A 19,753-nucleotide genomic window follows, 5' to 3' on the forward strand; every position below is an offset into this window, starting at 1 on the left:
TGATCGTTTCATTTAATTTAGTATATTCCCTGTTGTTGTTGTTATTATTATTATTATTATTATTATTAATTATTAGTATTATTATTAATTGTATTTTTAATTAATAAGTTTATTGTTGCCATTATTGAGTGTAATTAGTTACCACTGCCACCGGGTATATACCCATTGCAGTGTGAATAAATACATACATACAACACACTATGTGCAGAGGTACACAGTGCATGAGGATTGGCCACTAAAGGGAAACTAAGGGGTAGAACTTAAACTGAGAGGAACTGGAATCCGGTATGGCTTAATGGATAAACCGTCAGCACGTAGATAATTTTTCTCAGCTCCACCCATCCTTCATCATAGGTAATGCAGAATTCCTGCACGGAAATGTCATACATACATCGGTACATCACAATAATATGATTTGCGTAAATATCACTTAGTGATTTAAGACGGCGCTCATTCCGTCGGATCCCGGCCACTTAGTCACTCGTAATGAGTGCACCTCTGCACATAGTGTTGGACATTGTGCCCCACCCATCCTTCACCATTGGTAATGGGCCAAAGCGTGCACAAGTGTAAGGACCAGTCATAGGCCCAGCCCTCGTAAGGCCAGCCAAGTATTTTAATCAGGCCCTCTTCATTTCCAAAATAACCATCTAAATACCAACTGATATAGAAGAGAGACTGCACGACCTAGACACAAATTGCGTGTATAATACGCGTTTGACCTTGATGGAACTTAATCTGCAGTTTGTTCATGACGCTATTTCGATGTTGAGATACCCATCTCTCAACCTGGCAGCAATGAAACTCGAAGTTCAAGCCCAGTTACACCCGGCCACGAGGACCCCCTCAACTGACCCGCGGAAGGTCCGGTAGATAATTGCCCCTACCACCACGCGACTGCGCAGTTCATGCGGGACGATCCGGCCGAGCGCGAGATCGCGCGGTTCCCATAGTTGCGCGCCGGGTGTCGCCCAGTGTGGTAGTGAGTGCGATCCCCGATTGATGGCGGTTCCCACCAGTCCCATACAGTTCGCTACTCCTAACACTTCACGCGTGTTCTTGGACTCATCCATAAGTCGGAACAATTGGATGTAAGCTATTAGCAGGGTTAAACACGTCGTATATTGCAACAATTTGCTTTTATCCGAGAAAAACCAACTTATTTCGAGACGTAAACTATTCTCTCTTAAAAGAAAACAGTCATGTTCGCTAGCTGCAAACTTGAGAATAGACATTGTTGTAATACAGTTCTAGTATATCTTGTTTTCTCTGTTGCAAAACGAACTTATATAAAGTGAAATAAACTATTAAACTCTTGATAGAACGCGTACAGAATAGTGAATTCTCCGTGTTAAATGTTCTGTATGAATTAAATTTATTGTGTTAAATGTTCTGTAGGAATTAATAGTGACTTATAACCTCAAAATAAACAAAAACAAATCAGGCAGTCATCTTTAAAGAGCATCTCAAGTACGAGGAAACGCGTAATATCTAAAGGTAAGTATTAAACATTCAATAACAAAATAATATGTATGTGAAGCTTCGCATTCAAAGCATAAAACTGTCTCGAAGCTTGTTTGTGTGTTACTGTAAACTCTAGCAAGAATGAATTTGGGGTTTGTTGTAATTAAACGCTTCTCTCTCACGGATGAGGAATTATGTCCGCCGTCGATAGTATCTATAATTATCCCGAACATTACATTAGACGTGAAGGTTTGTTCAACTACTTAATTTTATAATTAATAGTGAATAAATAAAAGATTAAATGTAATAAGAGTCGAAACGCATAACCAGAGAATGCAATACCATTTCGTGATAATTTTGTGACGTATATCATGGCGTGTTAAGGTAATAAAACAGCTTAAAAAGACCGGGAGATTTAATTTTTCAGTTCATAAATGGTTTTCAGCAATTCATTCATGGTTAAGAGAGAAACGTAATGTCTCCTTTTAAAATATTCTTAATTCGTTAGAATGTTGTGATCATAATTTCTGTGGATTTTTTTTTTCCGGTTAGTGTGTTATCTAATAATAACTAGTGGATTGTGCAGCTAATTCTGCAAACTAAGTTCATTAGACGTTCAAATAAACATTTCTCAGATTTATTTTCAATGAAGAATACCAGACATTCTGAAAGTTATTTGCTTCCATAATAATGAAAGATACTCTCTCTCGAGCCAATACTGAAGAGAACCACGAATATAAATATCTACACCACACTGCCATTTAATATATCAAAAAGACCCAACCCCACTTGATTAATAACTATAAAAATATTTGCAGTTATGTATTGCATTGATGTTACTTGATATTTATGAGTATAGAAATCACAAATCTTTACTTTTTGCGAGAAAATTAATTTCAAAACTCTTTGGCTTAGAGATCTTCTTCCTCTTCTTTTATTAATTTTTTGGTTTTTAGTAATATTATTATCTTACGTAAGTTTTATAGCTTTCAGTAACATATACTATATAGCCGCCACTCAGTAAAATATAGAAATCAAAATCTAATTTAAGTTATTCTCTACATCTACTTATTTAACCCCAAAACGTTTCACTTTCATATCATCAATATAACATTAATATGTATAATTAATGAAAAATAGTCACATCATGGCATTAACTACAATAATATTTCATTTCTAATGGTAATAATGTCATCAAACCACCTCAAGTTTTGTAGTTTTTAATATCCAATACACAGCTGTACCCAGAAAATTACACGCCACAGAATCGAACCTGTAAATTATTTTTAGTAAGTTAAGTTTTTAATAACCAATTTAATTTGAGCTCTAAATATGTCAGCATTCTTGCAGATCATGGCCTTCGTGTAATATTGTTTACTGTAGTGTGTGTTTTGTTTTATTCTGAAATGCAATTAGCTAGTTCTCAAATCTGACGACAGATGGATTTTGGAAAATAGGAAAATTATGTAGGAAAACTGACATTTCACTGAAAACTAATATTTTTCTGAAAATCTTTGGGTCGCAAGCTTCAAAATGAGGAGTCATTCATTAAAATCCGTTCAGCCGTTTTCCCGTAATTTCCATTACCAGTTCAAATTATATATATTATAGATACTGATACAGTGTTCATATACAGTAAATGCAATGTATTTATTTTATGTTCAATTCTGAGATTTCAGGATATGTTTGCAATATTTCCTTCAACATATCCGCGTTGTTTTGTATTGTATTGTATTGTATTTATTAACATTCCATGGTATTCATTCATTGCTTTACAGCTAGAATATGGTACAAGTCAAAAAACTTAATACTACTACAATGTCTTAATTTATAGCCACAGTCTAGATGAAATATATACAGACGAGATTTACAATATAGTCTACTAGTACAACACAAAGTTTTAGTATCAATTTCATGAAACGTTATTGAATGTCATGAATTCACCTACAGAATAGATGGCGTGAGAAATTAGGTACTTCTTCAATTTGGCACTAAATAATCTTATGTTTTGAGCTTCATTTTTTATATCGATAGGGAGGCTATTAACAATTTTTACTGCCATATAACGCACTCCTTTTTGATAGCATGATAGACTTGCCGATGGAGTATGAAAGTCGTTTTTTGACGTGTATTTATGCTATGAACTGTTGAATTAGTTACAAAGTTTTCACGATTACATACGAGGCAGATTATTAATGAAAAGATATACTGGCAAGCCATAGGCATTATTTATAGTTTTAGTATCAATTCCTAGATTTGGCACCTACTATTATTCTAATTACTCTTTTTTGTAATAGAAATATACTGTCACTATCTTTGGAATTTCCCCAGAATATTATTCCAAAACTCATTACCGAGTGGAAGTATGCAAGTATATTGTTTTTAAGGTATTAATATTTACTCTCTTTTGCATAGATCTAATAGCAAAACAAGTCGAATTTAGTTTGGGTGTAATTTATTTAATATGATTTTTCTAATTTAACACATTATCGATTTTTAAGCCAAGAAATTTGGTTGTTGTTGTTGTTTCTGTAAGGATCTATTGTTAATTATTGCGCTAGAAATTTGCGAGGTTGAATTTGGACAGGATTTAAATTGAATTATGTTTTGTTACAATTTAATACTAATTTATTGACTGAGAACCAGTCACATATTTTTTTCACAATGCATTTTATTCACATAATTATACGTACAAATATATTATCGTATTTTAATATTAAATAATTACATAAATTATTATTTTGTTCGGGAAGAAACATGGTAAACGTTATTGCTATAACTAAAGATTTGACTTTGAGATTTCACATTTCGAAATGAACTTTATGGTCGTAATTCGGACAAATCTTCATTATTGCCATTCCTAATATTATAAACTTCATCCTCAAATTCAAATTATAAGCCTTTGTCTATTCTTTGAAGTGACTGGTTTAGCCACCTCTTTCTGTGCATCCATCGAGTTTTCTTTAGATTTTGGTTTCTATCGGTAGCTTCCATGACAGGTAGACTGTAAGTTCCAGACATTAAGTTATTCTATTATCTATTTTCCAGTGATATTAAATATGTCAGCTTTCTTTCTCATATCCTAATTTACTCTTTCTTTACTTTATTTCACACCAAATATAAACACAGAGAAATGCATTTTCTAAGACTATATTTCAACGTCCAGATTTATTTATTTGTTTATTTAAATCCACCACCAACAGAAGCAGGCGTCCAATTACAGATGGCTTACACAGATACATAATATAAATAATAAGAATAAAAAACAGACAACACAAACAAAAGAAAGAAAATACATAACGGTAATATAATATGCTAGAATATCATATTGCAGTTAATATAGTGCCAAATGTCAATATAATGATGCAAAATTATTTAAAAACTAGAGTAAAAACATAATACACTTCTTCATAATTTAAATATCTAAGGAAATACAATTCTTTTTAATATTGTATGAAATTTTCCAACTGTTAAACTGAAATCTAATTGAGAATCACAGTTTAAAGACAGAGAGTTGTAAGTATTACACATAACAAACAATGGAGAGTTCTTGAAGAAAAGAGTTCTAGGAATGGGAATAACAAAAGGTTGCCTATGACGTAATTCTGTTTGTTTTTTTAGACTGAACTGAAGGAATTTAAGAAAATCACAGTTATTCAATATAGCGTTAACAGTCTTATAGAGAAAAATTGGACTATTTATTAATCGTCGATATTTTAAAGTTTTATAATTAAATTAAAAAAAGTTAACTGATTATATGAAATTTGCTTGTCATAAGACGACACGTGATGTTTTTTTAAAAATATATAAATAACGTAAAATTATTTTCTGTGTCCTTTCTATTTGCATCTGATGGGCCAATACAGTATGTAACTAGTATAATAAGAAGAAAACTGACAATGTTAGTCTGTGTGTTTAATTAATACTGCCAACTGCCATCATCAATGAACGATGAAAGAGTAATAGAACGGAGAAAAATTCTCTCCGGCACCGGGATTTGAACCCGGGTTTTCAGCTCTACGTGCTGATGCTTTATCCACACCGGATACTCATCTCGGTGTCGGACAGAATCGTCTCAGTTTAAGTTCCAATTCTTGGGTTCCCTCTAGTGGCCTCCCTCTGCACTACGTCATAGATGTCTATGAACGTAGGACTGAAGTCACACATGTGCTGAGGTGCACTCGTTATGAGTGACTAGTTGGCCGGGATCCGACGGAATAAGCGCCGTCTTAAATCACGAGGGAACCCAAGAGTTGGAACTTAAGCTGAGACGATTCTGTCCGACACCAAGATGGGTATCCGGTGTGGCTTAGTGGATAAAGCATCAGCACATAGAGCTGAAAACCCGGGTTCAAATCCCGGTGCCGGAGAGAATTTTTCTCCGTTCCATTACTCTTTCATCGTATGATGACGCAGAACATGTGCATGGAAATATCATATGTACTTCGGTAAATTAAAATAATATATGTATGTACTTATGTATGTATGTATTCACGCTGCAATTGGTATATACCCGGTGGCAGTGGCAACTAATTACACTCAATAATGACAATAATAAACTTATTAATTAAAAATACAGTTAATAATACCATTAATTAATACAAATAATTAATACGAACAATAATTTATAATAATAATAACAATAATAATAATAATAATAATAATAATAATAATAATAATAATAATAATAATAATAATAATAATAATAGGGAATATCCTAAATTAAATGAAGCACGATCACTTAAAATAACATTTAAAATAAATCTAATTTGTATCTTAAATCTAAGTTCGAACTAAAACCCACGAGTATGATATGTTCATATCTGCACAAGTACCTTTCCACATTACACACATTTCGCTGTCAACTCACTCACTGCACTGGAACTGCGACACATTTCACTGATTCTATCCTGATTTCACTAACACTTCAAAAACATTTCAGTGTTCAAATACTTTGCACTGGCACTATAAACTATAAAGCTTCCCTGACAGGAACACGTTTCACTGACACAATACACTTCACAGTGACACAACATAATTCTTCACTGATACAACACTTCAATAACAAAATATCATTTACATCATTTACATACTGTGTATAATTACCGTGTATTAGTAAATTCCTTAAGCCTATTTTTAAATACGTTTTTGGTTGTTGGTAAAGCCTTTAGTAAGTCTGCAGGTAAAGCATTCCAGTCCCTGATAGTACGATTGAGAAAAGAAAACTTTCCAGTGTCCGTCCTCTGTCTTTTTTCCTTCAATTTATATGAGTGGCATATCATCAATGAAGATACGACAGACGGCTGCATATTTTAAATGTATTTATTAAAGTAGTTGATTGACAATGACTAATCCACGTGAAGATAATGAAGCTGAAACATAGATCACTATAAACCTACAATAATATCAAAGGAATTTCAATTATACTCACTGAAATTTCTATTATAATCAGTCCTTCCGAACCCACTAATTCTTTGAGGGAATGCTTTCAACAATATCTATTTGTACTGGTACCGGTATTTGTTAAGGGTTTTACAACAAACTTACCCATACAATATTGTTCGTACAGCCATTCCTTTATAAAATTTCACATGTATGTCAGTCAAGTTTAGCTTGCCTACACAATGCCATTTCATTCGTACCATGAACAATTAGTATATTATTAAGTTGTAGTAAGATAGTTGATAGCCGTCTCAACCAGGGTTTAATAATCGGCCTCCTAATCAATTCTAAATGAATATTTATATTTAATTCAATTTTTTCTTTAATAGAAACCCTAGTTAGGTAGGCTATCATTGAGAAATTTATTGGAAATGCAACAAACGATTTAGGCTACAAGACAAATTACATTTTATAAAGAATATAAGTGATGATTAATTATGCTAATCGATGACTTTAGTGCAGTGGAGGATATCATGTCCAGGGTGCTGTCAGGAACTTTTAATTTTCGGAAGACTTCTAAGGACTCCAGTGGGATTGTGCCTCTAGCCCCCATCATAATTCCTATAACGTCCCATATTTAATACTCAGTTCTTACACAGAATCTGCTGCGAAAATCAAATCGAAGTTTATGCAATGGTTAGGACGTATCTTTAAGCCTACATAGGAACTTCGGGGCGAAAAGCTTTTTTTAGACGAAAGTCTCTCGTGGGCTAACTATCCATGACTGTACTTTATAGTGCTTTTTAATATACAAAAAAGGTTATTTTTGTCATTATTTATTAGTGTGTATAGTGCTCGTTATAAAAGCCGAAAAAGACTTCTAAGTAGCTAAGTAGTAGATGGAGTGTAGAGAAGTGCTGACATTAATTTGCAGTCTAATATTCTGCATCTTTCACTAAATTATTATTATTATTATTATTATTATTATTATTATTATTATTATTATTATTATTATTATATGGCTAGAGTTCTAGACTTATAAAACTGTGGATACGAGTTCAATCCCAGGTGTACCCCCGATTTATAACTTGTGTTGGGCAAGCCCTCGGTCCAGGTAACGCAGGGTTTCTTCCGGGAAGCTCCGATTCCCTTGTGAAGGCTGGTTCACAATTAACCGGGAACGGAAATGAGAACGAGAACAGAAATTTTGTTCAAATAAATGTCTTTAACATTATTTCAGTTCTCGTTCTCGTTGTCGTTTCCGTTCCCGGTTTATTGTGAACCAGCCTTGACATCCCAAGAAATCTCCATATCATTTCATCGCATCCTGGGCAGCGACTCTATCGGTAAATTGGTCTACATAACTGGCTTCATATAGGGGTGAATGACGTAAGTCAAGTACCCGTCATTGGTTAAAAATATTATTATTATTATTATTATTATTATTATTATTTTATTTACCGATTATGTTTTCGTAAATCAATTGGATGCCATGAGATTTGCATAGCTTTCACTTGGACACTATGAGAATGAATCACTTTTTGCTTGAGGCAGAGACCTATGTTTTATACATTTTGATAATAAGGTGTTACAAATCTTGTAACATCCGTGACCGAAACTTTTCTTTATTTTCTACAATAATAATATATTTTATTCGAACGACTTTTTTTTTCTGCAAAGTGATACTGCTCTTCTAAGTTGATTCTAATAATTGACAAAATTCATTTGATTTTCAAAATATAGAGTTTGAAAATAGTAAAAATGTAACATCCGTGACAACTGGAATGTCTGTGACATATGTTGGAGTGATCTGTTACCTGCAGCATCAATTTTATTGTCTTCAGTTACTGGACTAGATGTTCTGGTTTAAAATTGAAATACCGCAGGAATGTTGTTTTATAAATGTACTGATGTTTATCTCCTTCTTCTTCGGTATTATTTTAACAATGTCCTCAATATCTATATAATTTGAAATGGTAATGGAAATTACGGGAAAATGGCGGAATGGATTTTAATGAATGACCCGTAATTTTGAAGCTTGGGATCCAAGGAGTTTCAGAAAAATAGTAACTTTCAGTGAAGCATTAGTTTTCCTACATAATTTTCCTATTTTCCAAAATCCATATTTCGTCAGTTTTGAGAATTAATTGCATTTCAATATAAAACCAAACGCACTATAATAAACAATAGCCTATTACACTAAGGCCATGACCTGCAGGATTGCTGATATATTTAGATTTCAAATTCAATTGGTTATTAAAAACTTCAAGACTTACTTAAATTACAGGTCTGATTCTGCGGTGTGCAATTTTCTGAGTACAGCTGTGTATTGGATATTAAAATGTACAAAACTTGAGGCGGTTTGATGATATTATTACCATTAGAAATGAAATATTATTATAGTTAATGGCATGATGTGAGTTTTTTTTATTAATTATACATATTAAGGCTATATTGATGATATGAAAGTGAAACGTTTTGGGGTTATATAAGTAGATGTAGAGAATATCTTTAATTAGATCTTCATTCCTATAATTTACTGAGTGGCGGCTATTATATATATAACTACAAAACTTATATAAGATAATAATATTGTTACTAAAAAAATCAAATATTTTTATAGTTATTAATCAAGTGGGGTATTTTTCATATACTTAATGACGGTATGGTGTAGATATTTATATGCGTCATTCTCTTCAATATTGACTCGCAAGAGCGCAAAAATTCAGTTCGTAAGGATAGACCAAAAGGTATTACTTACTGATAAAATAAGAGGCTACAAAATTTTGTTATCTCCCGATCATTTCAGCAAGATCTCTTAGCAGGATAAAATGAGTTTACTCTCTACATTTCAAGCTCTACATGCAGGAACTATACCAAGATGCTATGTCTATTCTTCGAAAGCATAGCAAACCTGACTTTTTTTTAACTTTCACGTACAATCCACAATGACCTGAAATAGCTATTGCTTTACTCCCACATAAAAAACCAACTGATCGTCCTGACATTGTTACTTGCGTTTTCGCGTTAAACTCAAAAACTGAAGGTGGATAAGTTCAAGAAAAAGTATTTGGCATAATAAAAATCATTCAGAGAGAGTATGTTTCATTATTACGGAAGCAAATAACTTTCAAAATGTCTAGTATTCTTTATTGAAAATAAAAGTGACAAATTTTTATTTTAAAGTCTAATGAACTTAGTTTGCAGCATTTGCTACACAAGCCACTAGTTATTTTTATATTTACAGGAGTTATTTGAACTAAAGAACCTCATTTATTCACTTCATCTAATGACGTGCTATCTAACTTATTTACTTCATAGTTCCAAAAGATAGGCCTATATGTTTGTTTCAGATCTAATACATTTGTCTTACTTTCTCAATATATTAACTGTGAGGAGAAAGCAGTCTCGTGCCGTAAACAATATATTTCGAGATTTTCCACATTAACAGCACTTATACGAAGAAAAGTGGTTTTGGCAATGCCGTACATCTGTACAGAAATTTCTGACAAACGAATGGTAGAATTTTATTTATATTCAGCACCTGAGTGTCAAAATATAATGTACACGAAATACCATGTTTTTTTGCAAAAAAATAAAATAAATAAATAAATAAATAAATAAATAAATAAATAAATAAATAAGTAAGTAAGTAAATAAATAACTAAGTAAGTAAGTAAATAAATAAATAACTAAGTAAGTAAATAAATAAATAAATAAATAAGTAAGTAAATAAATAAATAACTAAGTAAGTTAGTAAATAAATAAATAACTAAGTAAGTAAGTAAATAAATAAATAACTAAGTAAATAAATAAATAAATAAATAAATAAGTAAATAAATAAATAAATAAATAAGTAAATAAATAAATAACTAAGTAAGTAAGTAAATAAATAAATAACTAAGTAAGTAAGTAAATAAATAAATAACTAAGTAAGTAAATAAATAAATAAATAAATAACTAAGTAAATAAATAAATAAATAAATAAATAAATAAATAAATAAATAAATAAATAAATAAGTAAATAAATAAATAAATAACTAAGTAAGTAAATAAATAAATAACTAAGTAAGTAAATAAATAAACAAATAAATAAATAAATAAATAAATAAGTAAATAAATAAATAACTAAGTAAGTAAGTAAATAAATAAATAACTAAGTAAGTAAATAAATAAATAAATAAATAAGTAAATAAATAAATAACTAAGTAAGTAAGTAAATAAATAAATAACTAAGTAAGTAAATAAATAAATAAATAACTAAGTAAGTAAATAAATAAATAAATGAATAAATAAAGAAATAGATAAATAAATAAGTAAATAAATAAATAACGAATCACAATTTTAAATGAAAACAATATAGTCCTCTATAATGGCGATTGACGTCAAGAGAATGAAGTCCGTATTTTCTACTTTATTATCGTTTATCTTCCGCAGAATAAACTTATAATAAATCATTATAATGGTCATATTAGTATTACGCAAAAATAATTTGTAAATATAAATGTTGTTATAAGCATAGGCGGCCAAGAACCTCTGTAGGTAGAGCAAAAGTTAGGAACTGAAGCTACCGGGTTCAATTCCAGGTGCTGGCGGGATTTTTCTAGTTGCTGAAACTTCCATTAAGGTCCCGAAGGTTCACTTATCCTGCTGTCTATTTGATTTCCGAGTCTATCCCGGGGGAAGAAGGTTCGACCTCCATGCCCCCAAAGGGGATACATTTACCGCTCTATTATAGGCACAATTGGGGCTAGGTAAACTGAGTCCCAAGTAGTAGTTTGCTTACTTCCATATAGGTAAACTGAATCCCTAAGAACATAAGGGTATAGGTAAACTGTGTCCCAGTATACCTGACAAAAATGCTTGTAGAAATATTTGATTTATTATGTGTTTACACTTTTTTTTAATAATTCAAAGCTGACAGTGTTGTTTTTTGTTCATAATACGTCATGCCATGTTCGCAAACTTAAGTATGCAATTTTTTTTCTCTATCTAATATCTATTAAATCTCAAGACTGTAAGATTCAAATGGTCACTGATTACGTTTTTGAAACATAGATCTCACCAGATGAGCTATATCCACCATCTCGTCAGTAGCGTGCTGGCCTTCAGTGTACAAGGTTGCGGGTTCGATCTCGGCCTAGGTCGACACACCTGTGACTCTGATATAACCTCGGCAGTTGCAAGCGTCGTTAAATAAAACATAATTAAATTAAATCCACCCTCTCTTTAGGCCGATTTTGCAACCACAACTAACAAAACCACAAACAGCTGCAAGTCTTTTCATTATCGCCTGAATGAATTATTTTATAGTACCCAACCGAATGCATTGAAGGACATCCCGTCAAACACTTATGATTCATTGACAAGCAAGGGTAAAAATAAAAAATGAATCAAAGAAAGGGGGGTTTTAAAGGGAAAAATGACACAGCGAATTAAGCTATTGCAAGATTTCAATTCGTCAAAACAGTTTCAAGTTCCTTCCTACCACTTAAAATAATGTAAGAGCTTCGCAGTTTCCTAGACGATCTTAAAGTGAAGTGACAAAATGTGGGTACCTCACAGTGTTTTCAATCATAAAATATGATAATTTTTAACCTCGCCAACCAACTACTATTTGTACTAGTTCGTTGCCAGTTTCAAGTCTGGAAAAAGCGGAAGGAAAGATTTTTTCGTGATGAATTTTAGCCGCGACTGAGTTTACCTATACACCTTTATTTTGTCAGAGGCACAGTTTACATACACATCTTTTTTTGACAGGGGCTCAGTTTATCGACATTTTCACAGTAGGGACTAACTTTATCAACCCTGGCACAATTAATTCTAATTTTTCTTGCGTGTTTAGCCTACCATTATAATTATTGTCAAAGTTTGACCTTTTCATGTACAATACAAAAACGGAATTTTACTTTCTCGTCTTTTTCTAGTACATGATTTCATTCACTCATGTCTTTTGAATAACAGACTTCAATAAAATAAACTATAAACTTTAATAAAATGTCAAACATTGTAAAAAAAAAAGTATGAAGCAGGTTTAACGTGGATAATGAAAGTATGGAACAACTGGATAATACGCACGGCAGACCAATATCGATAGTCGACTCTACTCGCTGGCCACTAGTCACCGGGCCGTACCGAGCCGTATCAAACAAAATATAATCGAAATGGTGGTAGTCAAATTCGCGACTATATTCTTAAATAATTCACTCCATTAGTCAAGTTCAAGGTTTTATGTAGTACAACGGCGGTTTTTTTAATGCATTAAAAGAAAATGAAGATGTAATAAGATAATAAACTAGGTTATCACAAGGAAATTAACAGGAAAAAAGGTGTCTTTCACGGAATACAATTAAAATGACGGAAATTAAATTTCCGGTTAATGTTCGCCAAAGCGTAAAGTACGTAATTATGACGGCGTTGCTGTTTTATTTCTGGCCTATAGAAAAATACCTAGCCTTTTACGAAAAAAAATTTAAGGACCATGAAATTATTCACCGCTTTCATTATAGGCCTATTATTTTTTAACAATATTACGAATCAAAATCTGTCATATTATATAATTTTAACTACTACATGGACGAATCAAATCAAGCTAACCTAACCAAAGCTAACCTAACCTAACCAAAGCTAACCTAACCTAACCAAAGCTAAGCTAACCTAACCAAAACTAATCTAACCTAACCAAAGCTAATCTAACCTAACCTAAGTTAACCTAACCTAAGCTAAGCTAATCTAAGCTAACCTAACATAACATAACCTTCGTAAATGCAAGGCCTGTAACCGGAGCAAGAAGGGATCTCAATCATTTAATCTGCAAGTACACGCAAAAATAAATTCAAGTAAGGATCACGCTCCCACTGCATGAGAGGTCCGCGCATGCGCTACAGCAAAACTGTTTCTGTCCCGAGCCTCTCATCTAAGGCACTCGTCATAATTTACTCGCAATATTTACGCAAATACACATTGTCGCTAACAGTGGTGCTATCTCTCAATAATGTTCAGAACGAAGGAGGTAGACAGAGAGAGAAAAAATTTCTCCCGCCAACTACGCCACACACCAACGTCATGTTCTTATGTTGGTGACATTGTGTATTTACTTAAATTTGGTGGTAAACGTAACGGCACGGTTCAAAGTGACCGTGCTAATTCTCCAGTATAGCGGAAAGTATATATATTAATATTTTTGTTTCGAGTTCAAACAGGCAGATGTGATCGACTGTCACAATTACATACAGTAACCAAAAAAGGAATGAGACGACTCTTGGTCGTCGAAAGCTAAAGTTCAATAGCGCGGTTCAGGCGATATCGACGTAGCCAGGAAGACATCTGGTCGTGCATGCGTACGCCTATTTTCAATCATACTCCAAAGTACACACAGTGCATAATGTTATCTGTTATCTGTCTATTTCTCGTGTAGGTCTCTTTTTACGTCCTTGATCGTATACCTTTTATGAAAATTTGAAATATACCGTGTAACACGAAAGTCATCCGACAAATTGGGAGAATAATATTAATTTTGAAATGATAAATGTAGACCCACGGCAAAGACAGCAAGGAACATTATAAGGACCACGACAAAGACAACAAGGACCAAGACAAAGACAAAGATCAGGAGCACGATAACATATAAAAACACGACAAACACCACGACAAGGACTATGATAAATACCACGACATGGACCACGATAAGAATTACAAGGACCACAACCACGTAAAGAACTATTAGAAAGACAACAAGAACCACGATAAGAACAAAGATCAGGACCACGATAATATAGTACGGTGAGAAACACGACAAACACGGCGACAAGGATTACGATAAATACCATGGCATGAAGCACGATAAGGATTATGACAAGGCCCAGGACGAAAAGGACTACTAGGAAGACAACAAGGACAACGCTAAGGACCACGACAAAGATATCAACGACCTTTATACGAACCACGAAAACGATAAAAATATGAACGACAAGGACCACGACTTGAACCACGGTAAGGAAAACGATAAGGATCACAACATGGACCACGACAAGAAGCACGACAAGGACTACGACAGAGACCATGGTAAGGATCACAACATGAAACAAGACAAGCTTCAAAATAATAATCACAATAAGGACCTCAATATGGACTACAATAAGGATCACATCAAGGACCACGATAGGACAATGATAAGAACCATGAAAGAATCACGAAAGGATCGCGATAAGGACTGCGTCAAAGATAACAAGGACCACGACGAGGACAAAGCAAAGACAAGGATCACGATAAGGATGACGATATGTGTCACGAAAAGGACTTTGATAGGAATCACTGTGAGTACCACGACAATGAACACAAGGAAGAATATGATAGAGACTGTGATTGCGATAAGAACTATGGGAATGACAAGGGCCACAACAAGGACAACGATAAGGACAAAGACAAGGAGCACGATGAGGATCATGCCATAGGCCATGACTAGCACCATGAGAGTGATCATGAAAGGGACCACGACATTGGGCCACGATAAGAATCACAATAAACAGAATTGCGATAAGAACAATGAGATTGACAAGGACCACTATAGGACCACGACAATAACAAAGTCAGGGACCACAATAAAGATCCCCAACATGGACCACGAGAAGCACTACGAGAATGATCACGACAGGGTCCACGATATGGGCCATGATAAGGATCACGACAAGAACCATGATAGAGATCAAGACCACAATAAGAACAATAACGAAGGCAATAAATACATAATACGGACCGTGACAAGAAAGGCAATAAGGACTATTAAAATGTCAACAAGGAATACGATAAAGACAACAAAGATCACGATAAGGGACATGTCAACGACAACAAGGGCCTCGACAAAAAAAAAATGAGGATCACGATACGGACAATGACAAGGAAAATAAGGACCAATATAAGAAACACAACATCGATAAAGACAAGGGCCACGATAACAATTGCGAAATAGACCACGATAAGGACAAAGTTGACGATATGGGTCATGACATGATCCACGATAAGGACTAAGACCACTATAAGGGTCATAACGAACACAACAAGTACGACAATAACGATCATGATAAAGACAAGAACGATAAGGGTCATTGCAGTGACAAGGATCATGTTAAGGATGACAACAAGGACCACGATAAGAAACATGACAAAGACAACAGTGACCACGATAAAGACTGTGGCAAAATAACAAGGATTATTATAAAATCTAGGCAACGACCACAATAAGAACTACGACATGGATTATGATAAGACACAAAGACACGGATCATGACAAAGATGGTAATTCACGTCGTGATACTTAGGCCTATCGTGATTCTTGTCGTTGGTCATGTCGTAGTCCTTATCGTGGTCTTTGTTGTCTTTGTCAGAGCCCTTATTTTGATCTTTGTTGTCTTTGTTATGGTCCTTATCACGATGATTGTTATCTTTATTGTGGTTCTTATTTTCTTTGTCAGGATCGTTATCTGATCATGTTCATTATCGTGAGCCTTATCGTGGTTCATTTCGTGGTCTTTATCGTGATCTTTGTTGCGGTGCTTGTCGCAGCTCATGTTGTGACCCTTGTCGTCGTCCTCGTCTTCGTCCTTGTGGTCCTTGTTGCTTTTATCATGTTGTTACAATTGTAATTTCAAATAATAATGTTTTTCCCCTTTGGCAAGTGACTATTGTTTCACATGGTAGATAATGTCGTCCTCAAAACGGAGTCTTAAAATGCTGTACGGCAGCCTGATCGATCACAACTATACTCCGAATAATTCTTAATTCCGCCATGTAACTTAGTAACCGTAGAACACTTCATTCGCTCTCTCTTCTGTTTCGAGTTCTCCACACTTCTACTCCAAATTATCTTCGTTCCCGGTTTAACTACTTATCCTCCGATCATAATCTAAACACCAGGTCACAGGAGAGTCAAATCCTAGCAATTCCTGCCCATAGAACATCCCACTATTCATCCTCTTTTACTGTCTCAGTCCCCCGTGAATGGAATTCTCTACCTCAGAAGATTAGGGGCTGCCAGACAATAACCACTTTCAAGAAAAGGCTAAACGATTTGTTACGGGCGCAGTCAAATTGAAGTTATAATTGTGATCGAGTTTAATAATTAATCCGATTTAGGTATGACTATCATTACTATTATTATTATTATTATTATTATTATTATTATTATTATTATTATTATTATTATTACATAATTATTTTATTGGTGTTATGAAGATGAAAAGAATTGTCATTGTATTATATTAATTATGTATTATATTGTCTTGTATTGTAGTATTGTATTGCTTTGAATTGAATTGTATTGTATTAATTACGTTATATTCATAGCATTGTAGTAATTTTCTATCATACTGGTTAAGTGGAAGAGAAGGCCGAATGGCCTTAACTCTGCCATTTAAAATAAAACATTATTATTATGTAACTAATTTTGAAGTGAGCTATACTATAGTAAAGGAGACGAGACCTGTCCTGTGACCTTATGATGTGCCGTGGCTATTTCACCAATGGGTATAGAGGGGGAAGATAGATGAACTTTCGTGCTAGTAGAATCGTATAATACAGTATTAACCACCATGAAACAAACTTTCTTTCTGATAGCTCATTCTTTCACCTGTCACAAAGCTCATATGCCATACCTCTCCTCCTCGTGTATATAGTAAAATCATTTGTACAAGTGTAGTCTTAAAAATTGTGACTTATTCCACATCCTAAAGTTTTAATACTATTATAAAATCTATAGAATAAAGTAAATGAAATTAAATGAAAAAAAAAGACTTGATTTAAAGCCTTCTCGAGGAGAGAAGTCAGCATTCTCACACGCATGTTTCCCTTCTTATAACGTCTTCCTAAATGGACCGGACTATAACATTCTTTGTCAATATTTTGAATGAGAACCTGCCTGCGGTGAGACTAAAACGCTGGATAAATGTCTCTCTCCATCTTGTTTCGGTGGTTGATATGGTTAATATTTAAATGTAGTTATTTAAAATCAGTTTCTTAATGCTTGTGGTTAAAGCATTTTACATTTTTTAATTTTATTGTCATTGTTAGTTTTTAATATATTATATAAATGATGTAAATGCATTCATTAGATTAACGTTTATAATATTATAATTTGTATTTTTGTATTGTCTGGTGTTCGTTAACACTCAATCTCAGGAGTCTGTAAACCTCTATTTCAACGTAATTCAGACAAAAACAAATCGCTGGTATAAATTAAGTAAGAACCGAACCCTCTCTCTTTTGCACAATACGCAGAAGTTTTAGCGTCTGAGCTATTGGAACAACACGCAAGCTCTCATTTCTGCGCGGAATGTTGATCTAGTTATGAAGGTTCAAATGTCGATTTAACTACTCGATTTCTGTATATATTTATCTATTACTTACGTCATATTACCATTTTTTTTTTGCAGTTTTTGAAGTGAATTTCGTAACGGTGCTAGCAACAAACCAAATAGCCTGAATTTAAGTAACGCAAATATTCGTAATCTTGTATATATATTTTTTAATTGGGTTATTTTACGACGCTGTATCAACATCTAGGTTATTTAGCGTCTGAATAATATGAAGGTGATAATGCCGGTGAAATGAGTCCGGGGTCCAGCACCGAAAGTTACCCAGCATTTTCTCCTATTGGGTTGAGGGAAAACCCCGGAAAAAACCTCAACCAGGTAACTTGCCCCGAACGGGATTCGAACCCGGGCCACCTGGTTTCGCGGCCAGACGCGCTGACAGTTACTCCAAAGGCGTGGGCCCCGTAATCTTGTAGATCTCAGTGCTCTGGTCTCCGATCATGTGTCTTATATCTGAGTCATGAATATTCCATCGTCTTATTCCTTTTTTGGTTAACTGTACATCTGTACCCCATGTTTCTATACGTATATGATAATATTTTATTTGAAGTGTTACGTTGTTCGCTATACACACTAAACTGTATATCTGCATGTGCTTAAACACTGTTTACATAAGCATTGAGGACTGTTCATGATTCCATATAATAGGCATGTTGGTTTGGGTACCAGTTATTGTTAATGGCCAACCCACATTTCTGGCTGTTTACCGATAGTTGGAGAGGGTGGAATAGATAATATACAGGGACATCATTTTATTTTTACTAACATTTCTAATATTAACCTGGCTATACCTTTGGATCAAGGAATGAGAACCGGAAACACAGTTTGCTACCGTCTTCCATGACTGGAGTTCGATGATACTGACGTAAATACAAACAGGTCACTTTAATAGGTATATGAGGGTAGGAAAGTAGTTCATCTATTTACGTAAACTAGGAAATATCACGCTTTTGAGTGTGATAATTTTCATTAGCTTTTGTTTAATCAAAATACAGTACAGTATTAACAATGAGTCACGAACTGAGCTGTCCATGCGGACGTATTCATTATGCAGTATATATTGTACTGTCTACAGTACAATAGCGTACACTGTAGAAAATGAAGTTAAATTGAAAAATAATCATAATATAGATATTTAAACACATTTTTAAAAATGATGGCCGTTCATTTCGATACAGGCTTCAGTTCTAATGTGCATATTATCGCACTATAGACTATTGTACGCAATTCTAGTTATCAGGTTCGTACTTCGTATCAGTAACTCATGTTGAAACAATTCTGTACCTACCTACTCTATAAAAGAGTACCTTACGCACTGTAAATTCAATCTTCACTTCTGCCCGATCCGAAAAGGTAAAATTACTCAGACATGCTATCTACTGTCCGTCCAAGTGGTTATGTCGCAGGGTCGTAGGAAGGGGGAAAATCACGTGACAGTTAATTACTTACCGAGGCCCTTTTATTTAAGTTATTTTAAACAGTTGTATAATATTACGTAGACGTCCAATTCCTAACACAAATGAATGTTCTGAAAAAAGAGC

General features: G+C 33.8%; 1 long non-coding RNA gene across 1 annotated transcript in view; it reads left to right on the forward strand.

Annotated features, from left to right (window-relative positions):
* The first annotated feature begins 937 nt into the window (after positions 1 to 937).
* The window catches only part of LOC138705238 (uncharacterized), an 825,990-nt gene continuing 807,174 nt past the window's right edge, over positions 938 to 19,753 (forward strand). The window contains exon 1 of the long non-coding RNA XR_011333676.1: positions 938 to 1,497. This is a non-coding gene — a long non-coding RNA (uncharacterized lncRNA). The remainder of the gene's footprint in view (positions 1,498 to 19,753) is intronic.

Source organism: Periplaneta americana, chromosome 8 (genome assembly GCF_040183065.1).
Source record: "Periplaneta americana isolate PAMFEO1 chromosome 8, P.americana_PAMFEO1_priV1, whole genome shotgun sequence".
Lineage (NCBI taxonomy): Eukaryota > Metazoa > Arthropoda > Insecta > Blattodea > Blattidae > Periplaneta > Periplaneta americana.